Raw genomic sequence first — 19587 nt, 5'->3', positions numbered from 1 at the left:
TGGCCTGCATCACTACTGAAGAGAAATCTGAGTAGCGAGTGTTCTCCTAGCAAATGCAGTGGCACAGTGACACAGATAGAAGGGTTGCATGCAGCAACAAAGACAAGGTTTCAACCCTGGCCTTAGGTGGAGTTTGACCATTTTCCCTGTACGTTCTCTCTGGGTGTTCCAGCTTCCTCTCACAGGACAGTGGGGTGTGGGTCAGTAGGTTAGCTGACCTCTGTAAATAAATCCAAGTGTGGAGGTGAGTGGGAGGATCTGGGGACAGTTGACAGTGTGAAGTGAATGAAAATAGGATTAGTGTTACAGGGAGGTTGATGGTTGATACAGATTCACTGGGCCTAAGGGCCTGTATCCATGTTGAATCTCTATGACCTCCTGAAATGTACTTCATTCTCACTCCATATTTTCTTACATTGCTGTCATCACTGTCAACCCACTCTACTTGAGTATTCTTCAGGATGTTCTAGGACCTCGTTGACATTTCCTTCAGTCCTTTTGCCAATTCTCGATCTATTCTCCTGTGCTGCTGTCTGTACAGTAAGAATACTTCATAAACTTTTACTCAGGAGTGAAAACAATCTCTTATTTCACTTGCAGATTGCAATAAATTAATATAGAAAGCAATGTAAAGCCACCGGCAGCTGAGATATTACATTCCATGTTGAGAAGTGCAAACACTGTGAGTCATCGCCCTTAGCAGTATGGAAATGTAATGACAAACAGCTATTCATTCCTTTCAGTGTTTTGCTCATTGGGACAGCAGTAGAATAATATTTTCCCTGCAAAAAAAAAAACACATACACATTTTACTCTTTACTGTTTTCTTTGTTGAAAAAAGTTATTAAGGAAACAGTATGACTGTAGTCAATCACTATTGGCTTTAGACAGTAACTTTACACCATGCTGGTTCTTTTTCAGTAAAAATCCAAATAGACAGAGTGCAACATAATTTTGCATTTAGGCCCAATTTAGCAAATATCTCTTCCAGCACATACGTGTCACTAACCTAAAGCTAGTCTCAGAACAATTGCACATGAATCACTTTAAAAAAAACTGGTCATCCTTTCCTGCCATTGAGGCAGAAAGAATCATTTTTAGTGTCAGCAAATTGTGAGTGATGACAGAAGACATTTTCTGGATCATCATAAGAAGTGGCTTTTACTGTCCCTTAATGGAGAGTGATTTCATTATACTTCAGAACATGTTTGCCTTAGGTCTCATACTACCAGACATTCATGGACTGAAATACACCCACTCCAGGACCATCAACAGCATTTGTTGTTGTAATGATGCTTGAGGTAGTCTCTTGCATCAGCAAAGATTACTCTGTTGTTGATGGGAAGGTGATCATATAATGGCCTGTTCCAATTATGCAAAATTATATTGATGGCATAGTGCAGAGGTGACCAAACATTCTGTCTTTGTGAAATACATGAATGCTTGTCATAGTGGATGTGAGTCACAAAGGTAGAGGGACCTTCATTCAAGCTATAATATTCAGCTTTGCCAGGATATTTTGACTTTTGGGATCTCACATTATTAGTAATGCCAGCTTCACAGAATGAAATGTTTCCACATGCTTTCACGACTCTTCACATCACACTATCATTGGAAATATCACAGAAATGCTGCTGACGTTTCCTGGCCTGCTCTCACACGCACAATGGTGGCAATGTGGACCATGTGATCTTTTCAACATAGCAAACTGTAATGGCGCCACTCTGAAGAATATGAACCAGTAGCGGGATTTCTAGTTTTTTTTGCAATAAAATAATTCTAACCTACATATGTAAAGATTAAAATCTGATGATTCCATATGGACACACGTCTAACAACCTAAGGATAAAATGACCATGAGTGTGAATTTAAAAAAAAGCACTGCACTAATGGAAGGCTACACAACAATTTCAAATTTTATTGAGCAGATTCCTTCCAACTTTGTTTCTCATATTTCTAAAAAAAAAAGGCATGTTGTATTTGATTGCATATTCTGGCATGCAGGGGTCATCCCTTGCTGAACCATCTGATGAAAGAAATCATATTCTCTTGCTGTATGATCACATGCAGACTGTTACCTGTCTCATTACTGCATTATTCAACTTTATCCTACTATTTGTGAATAGTTTTTCTGAGTGCCAGTGAGTGAAAGTGGGGCACATCTCCTGGGAGAAATGAATATGCAGTTAAGTTTGTAAGGGAGCTTTCCAAGGAATATATTACTAAGTTAATACTTTTTAAAATCATTCCTAGCTAATGTCTGAAAGCTCCATTTAGATTGTCATTAAGAATTGTGCCAACATCTTTAAATGAAGTATCTTAAATTTGCCACAATGCTGCCTGCAATCTTCTTGGAAAAATTCATTAAAATTAAAGATAGGGTGAAGCTGTGTACAAAGACTAGAGACCAACCTCACATTTCAATACAAATGTGTTGACAGCACTCTGGCATTAAGTATGTGACCGACTGGATCACTCTGCCGTTTCTGTAAATCTTAACAGAATACTGGCCACAGATTAGGGGAGCCTCATTAGGGTAGAGAAATGGCCTTTAGATAGAATTGCCCTTTACCTAGATTGGGCCTGCTATTAAAAGTGGGTTTTATGCTGTAAGTGGCCATCTACTGATGCACACACGAGGAAATCTGCAGATGCTGGAAATTCAAGCAACACACACAAACTACTGGTGGAACATAGCAGCCCAGACAGCATCCATAGGAAGAAGCACAGTCGAAGGATCTCAGCCCGAAACGTCGACTATGCTACTTTCTATGGATGCTGTCCGGCCTGCTGCGTTCCACCAGCATTGTGTGTGTTGATCCAGTGGGAAGCAACTCAGCCCACCCTCCAGATTACAGTAGAGCCCCAACAAGCACCAGGGGTCTAGGCCGTGTAGGAGGAGTGGGTTAGGTTGGAGGAGATCATCTTTTTCCAGTGTTACAGCTATTTTGAAATCTTCATAATTTTGTGGAGGAGAAGGGATGTGTGAGAGAGCTGAGAATTGGGCGTGTGGCGATTGGGAGTGGGGGGTGGGGTGGATCAGTTTGTCAGCAGCACCGAATCAGAATTTTATTGGACCTCACTCCCCTGTCACTACACCACCTCCTTCCATCAGACCAGTGTGCAGCTGGATGCTAGAAAACAAGACAGAGACACAGAGACACTCTGGGCACCCACCTACTCTCCCTCTGAAACAGTTTTCCCTGTGCACTTTCTTTTGAAGTTTCCCTCACTCACCTTAAATTCATGCCCTCTAGAATTTGATATTTTGACCTTAGGAAACTAATGATTTTCTGTATTTCTACTTTTATACAAGTTATTTTGTGTTATTGCATTTTCAATATTTGCCTTTTAATAAAACTAGATTTTATTAAGGATTGGAAATACTCTTTTAGGGTCGGCTCTATATGCAAGTTAGGCTCAGAATGTAGAAGGCAGAAGGAAGAGATAAAAACAATGATATTATTATTGTATCCAAGGGTCCAAAGACATTTGAAAGTGAAACTTCGCAATGTGAATCCCCTTGACCTTGGCAACAACAAAAATTACAATAGAGATGACTTTCTTGGCCAAGAACTATAGGGCAGCTTCAAGCGTGGTCAGCTGATGCTCCATGCATCAGGGGGTGGTGCTTGGCTTGGGAGGGTAAGGGAGCACATTCGCTATATCCTTGCTCGGAGTAGGATGACTTGCAGGTTGGCAGCCCAGGACTCTGGTCCCTGCAGCTGCTGACAGCTGGCACCATCCTATACAGGAACATTGTAAAAGAACCCTCAATGTTCTCTTAGAGGAAAGTCGATCTACCTTTATGCCAAACACCACCCTCATGGAGAAAAAGACTGTTTATTCTTGTGCAGTAAACCAAATAGGCATTTTTCATCTAATGGAGTGGTTCTGCAGGCAGATCTTCTGAGAGTTTTGCAAATACTGAAACACAATACCTCCTAAATGTTGCTATGAACAGCTGGATGATGCAGCCTGCCATTTGTCCTAATACTCACTGGGCAATGGACATTTATTTTTTGCTGGGTTGAGTGACACAGCTGCTTATGCCTCATATTTCTGCTCCATTACCCACCCCTGCATATAAAGAGCAGAGAGCATTTGTTGCCCTTTTACTCTTTACAGTAGTAACTCTTCCGATTAATAGCTTAGACCTGTGGCCAGGTTGAACATCATCTGTCCCATCGAATAAGATTACAGGCAGAGTGCTGCAGAGCACAGCCCCTCATAGAGTCAGAGGAATAGGTGGCATTTCATTGCAGACAGCCATTTCTGCTTTAGTCAGAACAAGGGAAAATAGCCTGCAACTCAATCTTCACTGATCCATGAACTGACAGGCTTTGCTATCCTCAGGAATAACTCTGTTCAGTTAGGTTGCCTATAGACTAACAGAGACAAGAGAAAGCCGCAAGCATTAAACACTTGCTGTGGGCACTAACTACATAATCTAGAGACCTGTAATGTTGTCAAAATAATTATAACAACCTGCCGAGTTATATTTAAACTACATTTTAAAAAAATTGAACAGAACTACTCAAGTGTATTAGCTAATTTAAATACCTCATTAAATTGTAGCTAAGTTCTGGTAAGCATCTTAACAATATACTAAATATTAATTGTAGATTAATGAATCAGGTAAACTGGAGATTTTTTTCAAGTTTTGAAGCATCACTTATTTCCTGTCTACTAAAATTTCTTGCTATATTTTCCTGACAATGTCGATATTTGCAAGTGGCGATGTCAAAGCATTTCACTCAGTTTTGTTGTCAACAACAGCCACAATGTTATTGAATGCTCTGTAGTCTAGATAGTTGCACAGTGTGAATTCCTGAACTCTTCCTTTGAACTAAGTCATCATCGCATATTTAATAAGACACAAGATGATCACCTGATAATGGTAGACACGGACATTAATGGCGTTCCATTTAGGGAGAACTTGCAGTTCATATAATCTGACTTCCTTTGTTGGGTTTATGAGTCAGATATATTCTCATGTCAACAAATACAATGGAACACCTCATGTCAGTATTTAACTGGTTTACATTAAATCTACGTTTGAAGGTCTCTGTCATAGAGGAAAGCTTCTATGCTCCAGTGTTTCTTTGCCCATTGTTACACATTCATTATGTAAGACTCAATGCTGCCTTAACATTATTAAGAAGACTTTTCTCTGAACTAATCTTGGCTCTGTGACATTGAAATGAATTACTCAAGAAAATATAAATAATGTGAGCCTCTGTTCCTTGAGGAGCCCGTACAAAGAATGGGACAGCCTCTTCTATTTCAGTATGTACTTAGGAGAACCATTTCTATTTCAAGGATTAGTGTAGCTGTTTCCAAGCTGGTGCACTGTTTAAACTACAACAAAAAAAAAGAAAGTGAGATTATCAGGCTGAATTTTGTGCAATAATATTAAAATCAATTAATCTTACATTTAATAGAATCAATATTTAAACCAATTGAATGCAGTCAGGGCATTTAAGAAATCTGCTTCACTCAAAGGAATTTTAAATAAAATAATGACTGATCAGTAAGTTTTAATTTTCCAAAATTCCTAGATTTGAAGAAGATTCCATTAGGTTGGAAATTAGCCACTGTAACAAGGGAGGGAGTGAAAAAAAATCAGATAATTACATGTCAATTGGATTAATGTCTATCATGGAGAATATGTTAGAAGACACTCAAGACATTATAGCAGGGCACTTAGAATAATCTGTGCTAATCAGGCAAAGTCATTGTAACTTCATGAATGCAAAAATCATCTTTAACCAATTTATCAGGTTTTCTTGATTTGGTAAAATATGCAAAGGATAAAAGGAAATTGATGAATATACAATTCTTAGATTTTCAGAAGGGAAAGCATTTGATACAATACCACAGAGATTATTGCACAAAACTCTTTATGTTAACATGTGGCTGGTTAAGAAGATATGACCATACTGTGAGCTCAGCCTATTACAACTTATACTGATGACTTGGATGAAGGCACCAAAGTTATGGTTGCTAAATTGCCAATGAGTCAAGGAGAGGGAGGAAAGTAAATAGCAAAGCTGATATGTAGAGACTTCAAAGGCATAGACATAGGTCAAATAGTGGGTAAAGATATGTACAATGAAGCCACCAGAGTCAGGAATGGTTATTACCTCTCAACCATCAGGTTTTTGAACCAAAGGGAATAACTTCACAGCCTATGGACTCACTTTCAAGGACTCCTCATGCTCTCAATATTTTTGCTTGTTTATTATTATTATTATTTCACTCTTTTCTGTATTTGCACTATTTGTTGTCTTTTACACATTGGTTGGTCGCCCAAGTTGGTACGGTCTTTCATTGATTCTGTTATGGTTATGATCCTATTATGGATTTATTGAGTATGCCCACAAGAAAATGAAGCTCAGGACTGTATATGGTGATATATATATGCACTTTGAAAATATGGGAAACTGCAACATTCTCTATTTTGACAAAAATGCATTAAATGGTGAGAGACTGAAGAATTGAGTTGAGGGGAATCTGGTTATTTGAGCGAATGGTTTGTAAAAGTGCAACATGAAGGTACAGTAATAAACCAGGAAATTCAGTTGCTCTTTGCTAGTGGAAATGTATACAAGAGTGAAATAATGCTCATAAACGCAAGAGATTGTGCAGATACTGGAAACTAGAGCAACATACATCAATTCCTAAAAAAAAATCCAGCAGGCCCGGCAGCACTTATGGAGAAGAATAAACAGTCGATGTTTTGGGCTAAGAGCCTCATCAATACAAAAAGGAAGAGAAAAGCTGCTAGAAAAAAGATGGGGGAGGGGGAAGAAGTACAAGCTAGGTGGTAATGTGAAACCAGGTGGGTGTGGGTGGGGAGGGTGTATGAAGCTTGGAGCCGATAGGTGGAAAAGGTAAAAGGCTAGAGAAGATGGAATCTGATAGGAGAGGAGAGTGGATCATGGAGATGGGGGGGATGTATTAGGCAGATGAGAAATAGTGGTAAAAGGACAGAATGCGGAATTGAAGAGAGGGAAAGGGAAGGAAAAGAAAAAAAAAGAACTACAAGAAGCATAAGAAATCCATTTTCATGCCATCAGGTTGGAGGCAACCTGGATGGAATAGGAGGCATTCCTCTTCCAACCCAAATGACCTCATCATGGAAGAAGAGAGAAATTATGGTTCAGTTATATAGGGCATTGATGATAATACATCCGGAGTAGAGTGTTGATCGTGGTATCTTTATTGAAGGGAGGAGGAAGGGATTATTAAAAGCAGTCACAAGACCAATAGCTGGAATGGAGAGGCAGTCTTACAAGGAAAACTGGAAGCTATACTTGCAGCTGCAGATGTTTAGAAGAGTGATAGACAAGTTGATTAAACCATACAAGATCTGACCAAAAAAAAAATAAAACAGAACTCCAAAAGAAATCAATATCTCAAGCAGCATTTGGGGTGGCAAATGATGCAAGTCAGGACTGAGATGGAACAGGGAAGTCTGTCACTAAAAGGCAGTATGGAGGGGGAGTGTTTGCAAAGATGGGAGAATGGCTTTGGATGATTGATGGAACCAGACAGGCAGAAGCTGATGGTTAGATGGAACATTGTGGTGGTGGGGGACAGTGGGGGGAGGAGTGGAAAAAATGGGAAAGATGAACAAAGGAAGAAGAAAATTAAGTACACTAGTGGGTGGGTCGGGGGGGAGGGGTTGGTGATGGGAGAACCTCAACGCTAGAGTGGCACCACATAATCTACTTCTACACTTACTATGCATGTGTAAATGTTTATCTTAGAAGATCTCTCCAGTGCCAACTTCCAGCAATTTGCTCCTATAGGTCATATTTGTATCTATTGTCAAACAGAGCAAACCACCTCACAGTTTACTTGGAACAGTAACTTCAAAGTGCTCTCTTTATAACGACATCTATTGTTGGTACTCATGATATATGCAAAAAAAAGGATGGAATTAAATCTATCCTAAGAAATCAGCAGTTTATATATTTATATTGCTTAAGCTCAGCAATCTAGCAACACTGCATTCATTTCTTGGGTGGAACATAATGAAAACTCTAGACTAGATGTATTATCATACAATGTAATACATTTGCTTTTGATAATCACTGGTTGCATTGTGCATCTGAGTTTACATCTACTTTCCAATCCAATTCCTACTTTTAAAGCCTTTAACTCTGACAATGAGCAGACTGGAGGATAAATTTTCAAGTTATTAGCACATCATAAGGAATCGTAATAACATTCAAAAAACTGAAAAACAAAATTCTGCTTTGGGTTCAATCAATAACTCACATAGAAATTGTTTTTCCTTTTGAATGCAATTTTTTTTTCCAATTTTTGTTTAAGTTTGACAACGTTATCGCAGAGAATTTAAAATCTAATTTTAAAATATGAATTGTCAGTTAAATTCCATCAGACTTCAGATGTTAGAATTGATCTATGTGATGATATTCAAATAAACAGTCCCTTTTCCTTTATGAGAAAAAGCCTTGGTGAGTTCAATACTTATTGATTGGGTTTACCAGTGAAATTCTTTCTCTATTCAATTGTTCTTTAAAAAAAAAGAATTGGTTGTTTAAAATAATGAGGGCTGCAAACTACACCAGAAACAAGCAAGTAAATATTGAACATCTTTCTCCCTAGTTACTAGTTTAAACCTTAGATATTCAAATAAGACCAATGACAATGACTTACTACTTCTGCGGAATTGCAGATATAGATCAGGTCCATCTTCGTCTCAGGGCATGTTGAAAGAGTTGTCTGTAGGGCATGTGAGATTCAACAAGTGTGAAATATAGGTACAGAAGACAAATGCAATAAGGTTACAGTCAGAAGAATTCCAGATACGCCACAAATTGGATATTGTATCCAATTTTGCTACCTTAATTCAGAAGTATGGCAAGGTCCAAGAGAACAAGATTGGTTCCAGAGATTAGGGATTTCACCCAATGATTAAACTACAGAAGTTTGCTTTTTCTTTTCAGAACAAAGTAGCTGGAGTGAAGATTTGATGAAAGTGGACAAAAATCATGACAGGTTTAGATAGCACAAGGAGAGGGAAGTTGTTCCTATCAGGAGGTGGTTGAAGGACAAAGATTTAAAGTCTTTGTGAGAATTACAATGTGAATATGATGAAAATAATTTTATATATTTATTTAGCGGTACAGCATGGAGTAGCCCTTCTGGCACTTCAAGCCCCGCTGCCCCAGCAACCACTGACAAACCCAATTAGTCATAGTCATAGTAATAGTCATACTTTATTAACCCCAACCTAATCGTGGGACCATTTACAATGTACAATTCATCTACCCGGTAGGTCTTTGGACTGTGAGAGGAAACCAGAGGACCTGGAGAAAAACCACATTTTCCACAGGGAGGAGACTCCTTACAGCAGAACACCGGAATTGAACTCCTAACTCCTGAGCACCCAGAGCTGAAACAGTGTTATACTAACTACTACGCTACTGTTACACCCACATTTATATTTCAAACACAATGCCAGTATTTATTGCCTTTAGACATAATGGAAACAAAGTCAGTCAGTGCTCACAATAGGTATTTGTACAAACACTGGAGAGAGAACCCATTACAGAGCTGTGGAGAATGTGACTGACAGGAATTCTCTGTGAGAAGCCATCGCAGACTTAATAGACTAAAGGCTGATTTATACCTGTGTGTCAAATGTACGTCGTAGGTATGGCATAGTAGCGTACCCTACACTGTACTCTATGCCAACCCTACGCCGTAGCCTAACGTGCATCTCTCCCAAAAAGTAACTATGCATCACAGCGTCGCAGACCAAACAACTGTGATTGGTCCGCTTGGTAGCATCGCATTTCCTCCTATGTTGCAATAGCTTGCCATTGGGCGACTGAAGGACAGGGAGGGAACGCTGGCTGCAATGCTTTCCATAAAGCTTTACAGACCTCCGAAATTATGGAGGACTCTGTGCTTGATGCCAGTTTGCAGCTAGCTGCTACAGCCTGTTGACTTCCACCTGAAGCTAAAACTCGAATGGTGATTGCCAGTTTCAGAGTATACTGTGTGTACACTGGTGCGAAATAAATGGTGGGAGACGGACAAGCACAGAAAATTAACCCTCCTTCAGTTTCAGTCACCATTGTTTGAGGTTTGAGTTTCTTCATGTTGAGGTTCAACATGAAGAAGCTCAACACAGTGGCATAGAAACCCCACCGCCAACTAACGTGTTGGCGGTGAATTGCAGAGCAACGCAGACACACCAACACACAAGTATAAATGTTCACAACAGTGTAGCCCACTTGCGTAGGGTACGGCGTAAGCTAGTACACACAAGTATAAATCAGCCTTTAATGGTTTCCTTCAGTGTTCTGATGATTCTACATTCCAGACTGAAAGGTTATCTATAGTAAAGAGTGAAGCAAATAAGCAGTGACATCTAGGTTTTATTTGGAATTAATGAAGGAATTATTGTTCTGGACCAACTGGCCAAGGAATAAATTTCCACATTTATATTCTTCTGAGATATTTTGAAACCAATCTTCTAGCATGTTCACCAAATGTGGATGTGGTTGGTTTCGCCAGCATTTATTGTTCATCCCCAATTGCACCCCCATCTCCAAGCTGAGCTGAAGAACAGTTAAGAAACAATCACATTACATGAGTTCATAACTCTTTGAGCAAACCCTTCATGCAGCGAGCCAGAAATGGACATTGAAAGAGGAAATATGGCTGTAAATGTAGGTCTTAGTAAATGCATAATAATAGCAAAGAGGAATAAAGGGACCATTAACTTAAAGCATGCCGAGTTGCCTCATGGCCACATTATAGAACAAACATTGGTGTTGAGCTGTAGTTTTACTCAACTCTCTACCATAATGATAGTGAGATTTCATCATTGCTACACAATGAAACCATTTGCAGTTTCTGGAGTACACCCATGGACTATTAGATTTATAAAACTAATTGATGCTTTCGATAGTGTCTGTTCTGCCTTGGGTTATGCTGTTTTGAAGACTTCTTCAGTCCAATCATTAGAAATCAATGATTGCTTCCTATTATTCTGAGGGTCATGGAAGCACAGAACATTTCTGTTAGACGGGAAGGCTATTCAGCCCATTGAGAATGATGCTGCACTCTGTTAAATGGAAAGCACTAGTGTTTAGAGTGGTGTACTGAGTCCTAATTAAGATTTAGAAAGTGCTTTAATCCTTAATGGAAATATTTCTTATGTGGATTGTAAATCTTCCTAGGAATATTCCAATCTAACATAATATACCAAAATATTAATAATAATTTACTTTTAGAAGTTTATGACAGTTGATCTTCATCCTTAATCTCAGATACAAATTTCAAATGCTTCAGATCTTGCAAAATATTGGTTAGTATTCATTTTCATTGCTTCCAAGTTTCTTCTTCCAGGCAGAAGACAACAGGATTTAAATTGGCTAACCCCTGAAAGAGGCAACAAGGGAAGGCTTTTCAAGGTTAACAGCAAGCCCTTTTGTGTTGGTTGGACGTCTTTGGGGTTTTTGAGTGCTTTGCAACCTGATCTCTGACTTCTCATATCCTCCTAGTGCCATGGCAAGGAGGTAAAATTGCTCATGGGAAGAGGAACAAAAATTATGAGAGGTTGATTTCCATTTGGTGCTAGCTATAGAACTCAATTTCAGATCAGACACTTATGACTTCTATTTGCACATAAGGGACTCGCTGAGTGGTGCTGCTCAGTCAAACATATTTTGGCAACATCAATGATCCCATTGCACTAAAACAGAAGAGAGGAAATATCTGAAATGACTTGGTCAATACTTTTTCCCCAATTATTTCTAAAACAGATTAATTGATCATTATTCAAGTCACACACAAAAAAATCCTGCAGGAACTCAGCAGGCCAGGACTGCTGAAGGCTCTTGGGGCAAAATGTCAATGAACTGTTTGCCATAGATGCTGCCTGGCCTGCTGAGTTCCGCCAGCAGTTTGCGTGTGTGCGTTGCTTGGATTTCCAGCATCTGCAGGTTTTCTCTTGTGTTTGGTCATTACTCACTTTATTTATATCATTATAAAGTCCAAAGTACATGCAGTAAGTTATATTAAATGATATTAATGCCCTGCATTTAAACTTATGTTCATAGGCGATTGCTATGTGCAGGTTAATGACCATGCTCCATGCTTCCTACATCACAGTGAACTTCTATCCCCCATTTTTGGGGCATGTGTATATTTTCTGGCAGAGCCAGAATTTATTGCCCATTCATAACTACCCTTGAAGATCTTTTTAAAAATTTGTTTTTATTCATAAATATCATGGAATAGGCCCTTCCGTCCATTCAAGCCACACCACCCAGCAATCCCCTGATTTAATACAAGCCTAATCACAGGACAACTTACAGTGCCTATAAAAAGTAGTGACCGCCACCCCCCCCCCCACCCCACCCCACCCCACTTTGGAAGTTTTCATGCCTTATTGTTTTACGGCATTGAAGCCCAGTGGATTTAATTTGGCTTTTTTGACACTGATCAACAGAAAAAGATTCTTCCGAGGCAAAGCAAAAACAAATTTCTAAAAAAATGGTCTAAATTTATTACAATCATTAAAACACAAAATAATTGATTACATAATTACTCACCCCCTTCAATTCACTATTTAGTAGATGTGTCTTTGGCAGCGATTACAGCCAGTCTCTCCCATGTCAGCCACTGAAATTTGTAACTCCTCCAGAGTTATCATAGCTGTTGGTGGCTTCCCTCATTAGTCCCCTTCTTGCACGATCACTCAGTTTTCCAGGATGGCCTGCTCTAGTCAGATTTACAGCTGCACCATATTCTTTCCATTTCTTGATCATTGACTTAACTGTACTCCAAGGGATAATCAGAGACTTGGAAATTTTCTTGTAGTCATCTTCTGACTCATATTTTTCAATAACTTTTCTCAGAATTGCTTTTGTCTTCATGGTGTAGTTTTTGCCAGGATACTAACTCACCAGTGGTCACACGTTCTTCTTCTTGTTTAATGGCGGTTGGCAAACCAGCTTTAAGATACATTACCACCAGCTGCTAGGCTTCCATCTTCAACCAAATATGTCATGGAGTACTCTGCTTTAAACAATCTAGTTCAGCCTGCAGATCTCTATTTACCTCACTCTGTAATTGCAATTCCTTTTGTGAGTGCTGTATACGCTCATTAGATTGCAGTGCCACAGACTGCTTTTCTGCCCTAATTTTTGTCACATGGTTTTCAAGTAATTGCATTATTGATTTCATCTGCATTATTTGTAAAACTAAAAGCTTCTTGCTTAAGAATATTAATTTTCACATGCTTAACATTTAAAATTGCTGTTTTTCAAGTCTATCTGCTATTTCCAAGTTTTCCTTTTCTTGACTCATAGTTTCTTGTTGTTTACTGAGATTTTGAAGTTCTTCTTCATTTGCTTCCATGTTTTCATTTTGTAACCTGAATGTAGATAATCCAATTTACCACAATACCTTCTCCTTTTGTAATTTTGTAATAAGTTCCTCCATTTTCAATCTCTTTCCAACCTACTTTAGACAACCTAGTTCAACCTGCATATCTCTATTTGTTTCACTGTTATTGCAATTCCTCTTGCAAATGCTGGTCACGCTCATTAGAGAGCAGTGTTGCAAACTGCTGTTCTTCCTAATTTTTATCACATGGTTTTCAAGTAATTGCATCACCTCAATTACATTGATTTCATTTGCATCATTTGTCAGACTAAAATCTTCTTATTTTAGAACATTAATTATCACATGCTTAATTTTTAAGTTTGTTTCCATATTTTTGTTTAATAATCCAAATGTAAATAATTCACTTTGCAACAATTCCTTTTTTCTTTTATAACTTTGGAATAAGTTCCTCCATTTTTAATCTATTTTCCAAGTCACTGAATTGTTGACAAGCATCCTTTTTAGAAACTGTCTCCTTTAAATGCAGTACTGTTTCATTCAATCTCTTTTCCAACTCTCAGTTGACCTTTTTGAGTACTTCTATTTGTTGTTGGAGTTCTGCACATTTACCCAGGGTTTCAACCATGTTTCTTGTATACATAAAATCTGAAGTTTTTCCTTAAGTTCTGATACATATTTCGTAAATTCTTGGCGATTTGCAATAAGACTCCTTGCATTCCCTTGTAATATATATACACACTGCCATTAATATCCCTCCTCTCCTGCCTGTAAACTTTTTGATCCTCTATTCAGTGTTTCTTTGACTGCTTCCCACCTAAGATATACCAGGATATTTTTCCGCAGACTTGACTATAATTTTAATTTTTCAGTTCTTTTGTCTGTTTGCACTGAACAGTTAACTGCATCTACCATAAACAGTACCAAATCCTTTCTACTTATTATTAGCATATCCTTATTTATCATATTACAGCCCTCACAATTCACCGGTTTATTATTCCCTGTATTTGTTTGCTTGATAGCCTTCTCCTTTCCAGCAAATGCTTTTTCTGCCTCTCTGTAACTGATTCCTTGAGTTACTTTCAAGTATTGTATCTCAGCTTCTTTCTTACTATTAATGCACTCTCGGTAAGCTGCACTGTGTTCCTCGCCATAATTACAGCATTTCAGCCTAGTTTCCACTTCACATTTTCTGTATTCATGTTCTCCAGTACATCTCCTACATCTTTGTTTCCCTCTGCAGACCGTCGCAATATGCCCGAATTTCTGGCATTTAAAGCATCTTAAAGGCGGTGGTATATATATTCTGACCTCATAACACATATATCCTAAATAAACTTTAGTTGGCAATCTCTTATGACTTTATGACTATGCTGAGCACTATCTCGGCAAATCACTAATAGCAATCCATTTCGTAAAATTTTTGCTCTTTTGACCTCGCCTATGTCTGTTGATTGTCTTCATCAAATGAATCGGGTTCCAGTCACCGAAGGACGCCCCGTCGTCACTCAGTTTTATAATTGCTTTAATCTCATTTTCTTTCCATTGTTTTACCATCCTATTTTGATCATCCCCTACTCCTCAGAGTTCAATATCTCATGCCTCTCTTTTCTTTCCACTCCATTCCTCTTTCCCACCAACCTCCATCTTGAGCTCACTCCACGGGTCCTCTCTCATCACCATCTTTCTTTCCACTCACCACCCCAGCCAGAGGTCAGACCTTCCTCATACAGGTGTATTTTTACTACAATCAATTGAAACACCTTGACTGCACACCGGTGATCTCCATTTACCTAATTATGTAACTTCTAAATCCTATTGGCTGCATCAGTGATGATGTGGTCTCTCATGTTAAAGGGGGTGAATACTTAATCAATCAACAATTTTGTGTTTTATATTTGTAATTAATTTAGATCACTTTGTAGAGATCTGTTTTCACTTTGACATGAAAGAATCTTCTTCTGTTAATCAGTGTCAAAAATCCACTGTGATTCAATGTTGTAGAAAAACAAAACATGAAAACTTCCAAGGGGTGGGTGATGAATACTTTTTATAAGCACTATGCAATAACCAATTAACCTAACAACTGGCATGTCTTTGGCCTGTGGGAGGAAACCCATGTGGTCACAGGGAGAACATACAAACTCCTTACAGGCAACAACAGGAATTGAACCCTGGCCGCCTGTACTGTAAAGCGACATACGCTACCATGCGATCCTTGGTGGTGAGTACCTTTCAGAATCACTGTTGCCCTGTAGTGAATGTACTCACGTTGTAATTTGGATAACAGATTCCAGGATTCAGAGTCAGCAATGATGACGGACTGGTAATATACCCCCAAGTCAAAATATTGTGTGACTTTGTGGTGGTGCCTCCACTGCCCCCATGTTCTTAAAGACTTCGCCTTTCTCTATGGTAGATGTGAGTTTGGCTGTGGGTGTTGCTGTTGATAAAACCTGAAGATACAACTGTGTTCCATTTTTGGGTCAAGAGATCTCCATTGATGTAAAACATTTTTTGGACGCACGGCAGGTGCTGAAGAAATGCAGCTCTTCCTTCCCAGCTGCTGAAATCTACTTCTACTAGAGCCTGCATTTTACCTGGTTAGCATAAAGTTTCCAGAGGTGATGATAGGGCATAGCCTTATGAAATTCATTTGTCAAGCTTATCAAAATGTTGTCAAACCTCACGAGCACTAATGTGGCCCCTGTAATAATGACAGAATTTCCAAGTTGCAGGTCTGCCTTGCACTTGAATTAATCAGCACTTATAAGCTTGGGTCAACTGAAAGTGCAAATGGTTGAATTTTTCTTAGGTCGCATATGAACATAATATGGCAGGTGGTGGTAATGTGTGTGAGGACAGCAAAGCCTTAAAACAGGACACATTAAATCATTTCACAAGACAAAAAGAAATTAATAATGAGCTTTCAGTGTTGAGGGTGTTACTGATTGCAAGAAGAATGAGGTTTCATTGCTACTTTGTTCTTCATTGGTTGTAATTTTTAGAAGTAACTTTCATGTGAGTTGAATTAACAAGTCACATTAGCAAGACAGCACCCTCCCCATTGTAATTGTCAGCCTTTTATTAAGGAGTACTTATCAGCTAATGTCAGGAAGCTTGGAAAATGCTTAATAGGTGTTTGTAGTGAGGATTGAAATCACACTGTGGTTTGAATAAGTTTGTTTTTGTTAAAGGGGATGAATATGTTCTATTTTAAATGTATTCATTGATCTAATTGCTTTTAAAGTCATTTCATTGCACCTTATAAATTTCAGTTGCAATGTGTAACGTGTCCTGCTGAAGGGTTTTGGCCTGAAACATGGACTGTACTCTTTTCCTAGATGCTGCCTGGCCTGCTGTGTTCCTCCAGCATTTTGTGTGTGTTGCTTGGATTTCCAGCATCTGCAGATTTTCTCTTGTTAGTGAACAAGTACATTAGTAGCTCTTTTCTCCCCTCTCCACCCCCATTTTAATTCGGAAGCCTGTTACTGGAATGGTCTGTGGTTCTTGGAGTAGAAAGGGAATTCACCATGACGAGTGACTGTGAGTGGAGTTGTAACAAGGGTGGCAGGTTTGAGGATCCAATAAATGAAACTGAAGTCAGATTTTAAAATGGATGTCTAGCTAAACAAGCATTCATCGGAGGGTGGAGTAAAATCAAGATGGCGCTAAACAGCGACTCCTTTGTTTGCATCTTTGGAAACAGTTCTATTTCCATTTCTGATATCTCTTTTTTTCCCCTTTTCAAGGTTCTTTTTGAAGACCCTGACCTGGAGTTACACTCTGACTTCGGTTCTTTGCAGGAATGCGACCGCTCTCAGAGCCTCATGACCGGCCGCTTTTCAATATCCCAAGGACGCGGCCTGGAAGAATAGCCTGCCTTCAGGGTGCTGGATGTTTGTGGCTCTGGAGACGGGCTGATTCAAGGCCAGTGCCCCTGACTGAAGCGTTACAGGAGAACACAGAACATCGGGTGCAACGGTTTGGCTGCTGGTGTGTGTCCAGAGACCTGAGCTCTCTGTGCACAGAGCTTAGAAAAAAAATGACACAACATACTTTTAACATCAAAAATCAATGAGTTGTTTGTTATATCTCCCCTCTTGCTATGAAATGGGGACACCTCTTTTTCCCTTATTAAGGAGAGAGAGCGCCTGTGTTGAGTTACCTGGTGAATGAGTTGTCTCTGGGACACTGCACGTCTCTCTCTTTACTGATGGTTTGCTGCATGCTTGAGTGCTTGGTGGAGGGTGCTGATGCTATATTTTTGGCGGGGTGGGGTAAGTCGTTAGCTTGCTGCTGCTTGTGTGTGGGACTAGGGAGCTGGGGGAGGGATTTGGGATTCTAAAGTTTAACTGTCATTCATCCTATGGGGCACTCCTCTGTTTTCATGGATGTTTGCGAAGAAAAAGAATTTCAGGATGTATAATGTATACATTTCTCTGACATTATATGTACCTATTGAACCATCTAAATGATTCAAAACCACTATACCAGACATTCAGTTACCCTTTAATTGAACGGATACGCTGCTAACTCCCCTCGCATTAAAAAACTGAAGAACTAAGCATGCTACAAACAGATACTTAACTAAACAATGGTGTGGGCCCATCTGTGTCTGCAATGCTCTTTCTCAATGGTCCTTCAGCTCTGGTTGCAACTTCAGCCCGAAGTGGGCTCCGTGGATGGCAGGAACGAAAGAGGATGAACCTCTCGCATATGCTACTTTTATTCCCCCCAAGGACCCCGGAAGCAGAAATAGGTTGTCGTGGTGTGCAGGCCAACCAATGGGAATGAGTGTTGCAAACTTTAAACGGACCAATCGCTGACCCAAACGACGAAGCGGCTTTCAACTGGCAAATAAGCCACACCGGCACACCCCTCAGTAACAGAAGCGCAGAAGAGCAGTGAGTTGGTGGTACCAATGTGGCCCTTAAAGATTTTTGAAGTTAAAAATGACCTTGAAACAAAGGTGAGAGAATATTGCGAGTGAGCAGCTGGGAAATGTTTATATCTAGTGTTATTAAAAGCTTATGTTTATGTCTAGTGCTCTTAAAAGCTAATGCTCTGTTAAATGGAGGAGAGGTTCACAGCTGTGGGATTGCACATCGTATATCTTAGAGAAACTAACTGCCCTGCATCTGAGGGAAGTTCGTCCAACTATAGTTCGTGATCTGGGTTACAAAGTTGGAGTGATGGCTACTGTTGCTTGCAGGGCTGAATGATAGCGTGTTCCAGGAAATGGTGACCCTGCCGCTGGTGGAAAGGTTAACCTGAGGCGCAACTTGTCTCTCTTGTACAAACCTCGCTTCAAACACAAAACCGGTCTGATCCTGCAGGAACTTAAAGCCCTGCCCTTCTTTCCCACCACTAGTTGCAAAGAATAGGCAGTTGGTGTAGGAGTCCCATGAGCCCTTGCTCGTCAGCCATTAAGGTGTTGAGTACAGGTGAGGGTAATGTTCGTTTGGGGAACGCAGTCAGATCAAAGGCTCAGCCTTTGGGGGGTGGGGAGGTGAGGTAAAGAGAAGGTGTATAATACTGGTAGAGATGAGATATTGGAGGATAGTGGAAACCCGCATCAAGGAGTTCAGGAGGTGTATCCGTTTGTGTTACCGGAGAAATCGGCAGTAGCAGAACATTGCATTCACGATGACCATAGAATTGACATTGCTGGCACAAAACTACTGTACTGCACCAATGGTTTTTGGGCTGCCTCGTGAAGGAAGCCATTGGAATAAAATAGAGGAAAAGAACAAAGATGAAGGTCTTGCTCAAAGTAAGAACTGGAATTTCATTGTAAACAAGATGGGACAGCGCAATCCTGATTGGTTAGCTCTCATCCAATCAGGAGGGACGGACAACGGCGGTATTTATACCACCAGATTAGACATGCCCAGGCATCATCCCATGAAGCTGGCAGACTTTTATTAAAATCTTGGTTAAAATCAATACCTGGACCCAGCTGGAAGCCTGAGAAGTTTTTGTTCATTATATGCGTCGGGAAAGCACTAGATCCCTTTTTCAATACATACTTTGTACTTTGAACTTTGAATGCCTAGGAGAAAGTCCGTGGACCTGAAGGGCAGTGAGTGCCTGGCCTTAATGAGCAAGTAGCTGTGAATAAACTAAATGCTCGCACATATTTGGTGCTAAGACGCCCCCAGACTGAGCATGCGAGATTGCACTAGC

Source organism: Mobula birostris, chromosome 25 (genome assembly GCF_030028105.1).
Source record: "Mobula birostris isolate sMobBir1 chromosome 25, sMobBir1.hap1, whole genome shotgun sequence".
NCBI classification, from domain to species: Eukaryota; Metazoa; Chordata; class Chondrichthyes; order Myliobatiformes; family Myliobatidae; genus Mobula; species Mobula birostris.
The sequence above is the reverse complement of the archived record's forward strand: the minus strand, read 5'-3'. Positions refer to the sequence as shown.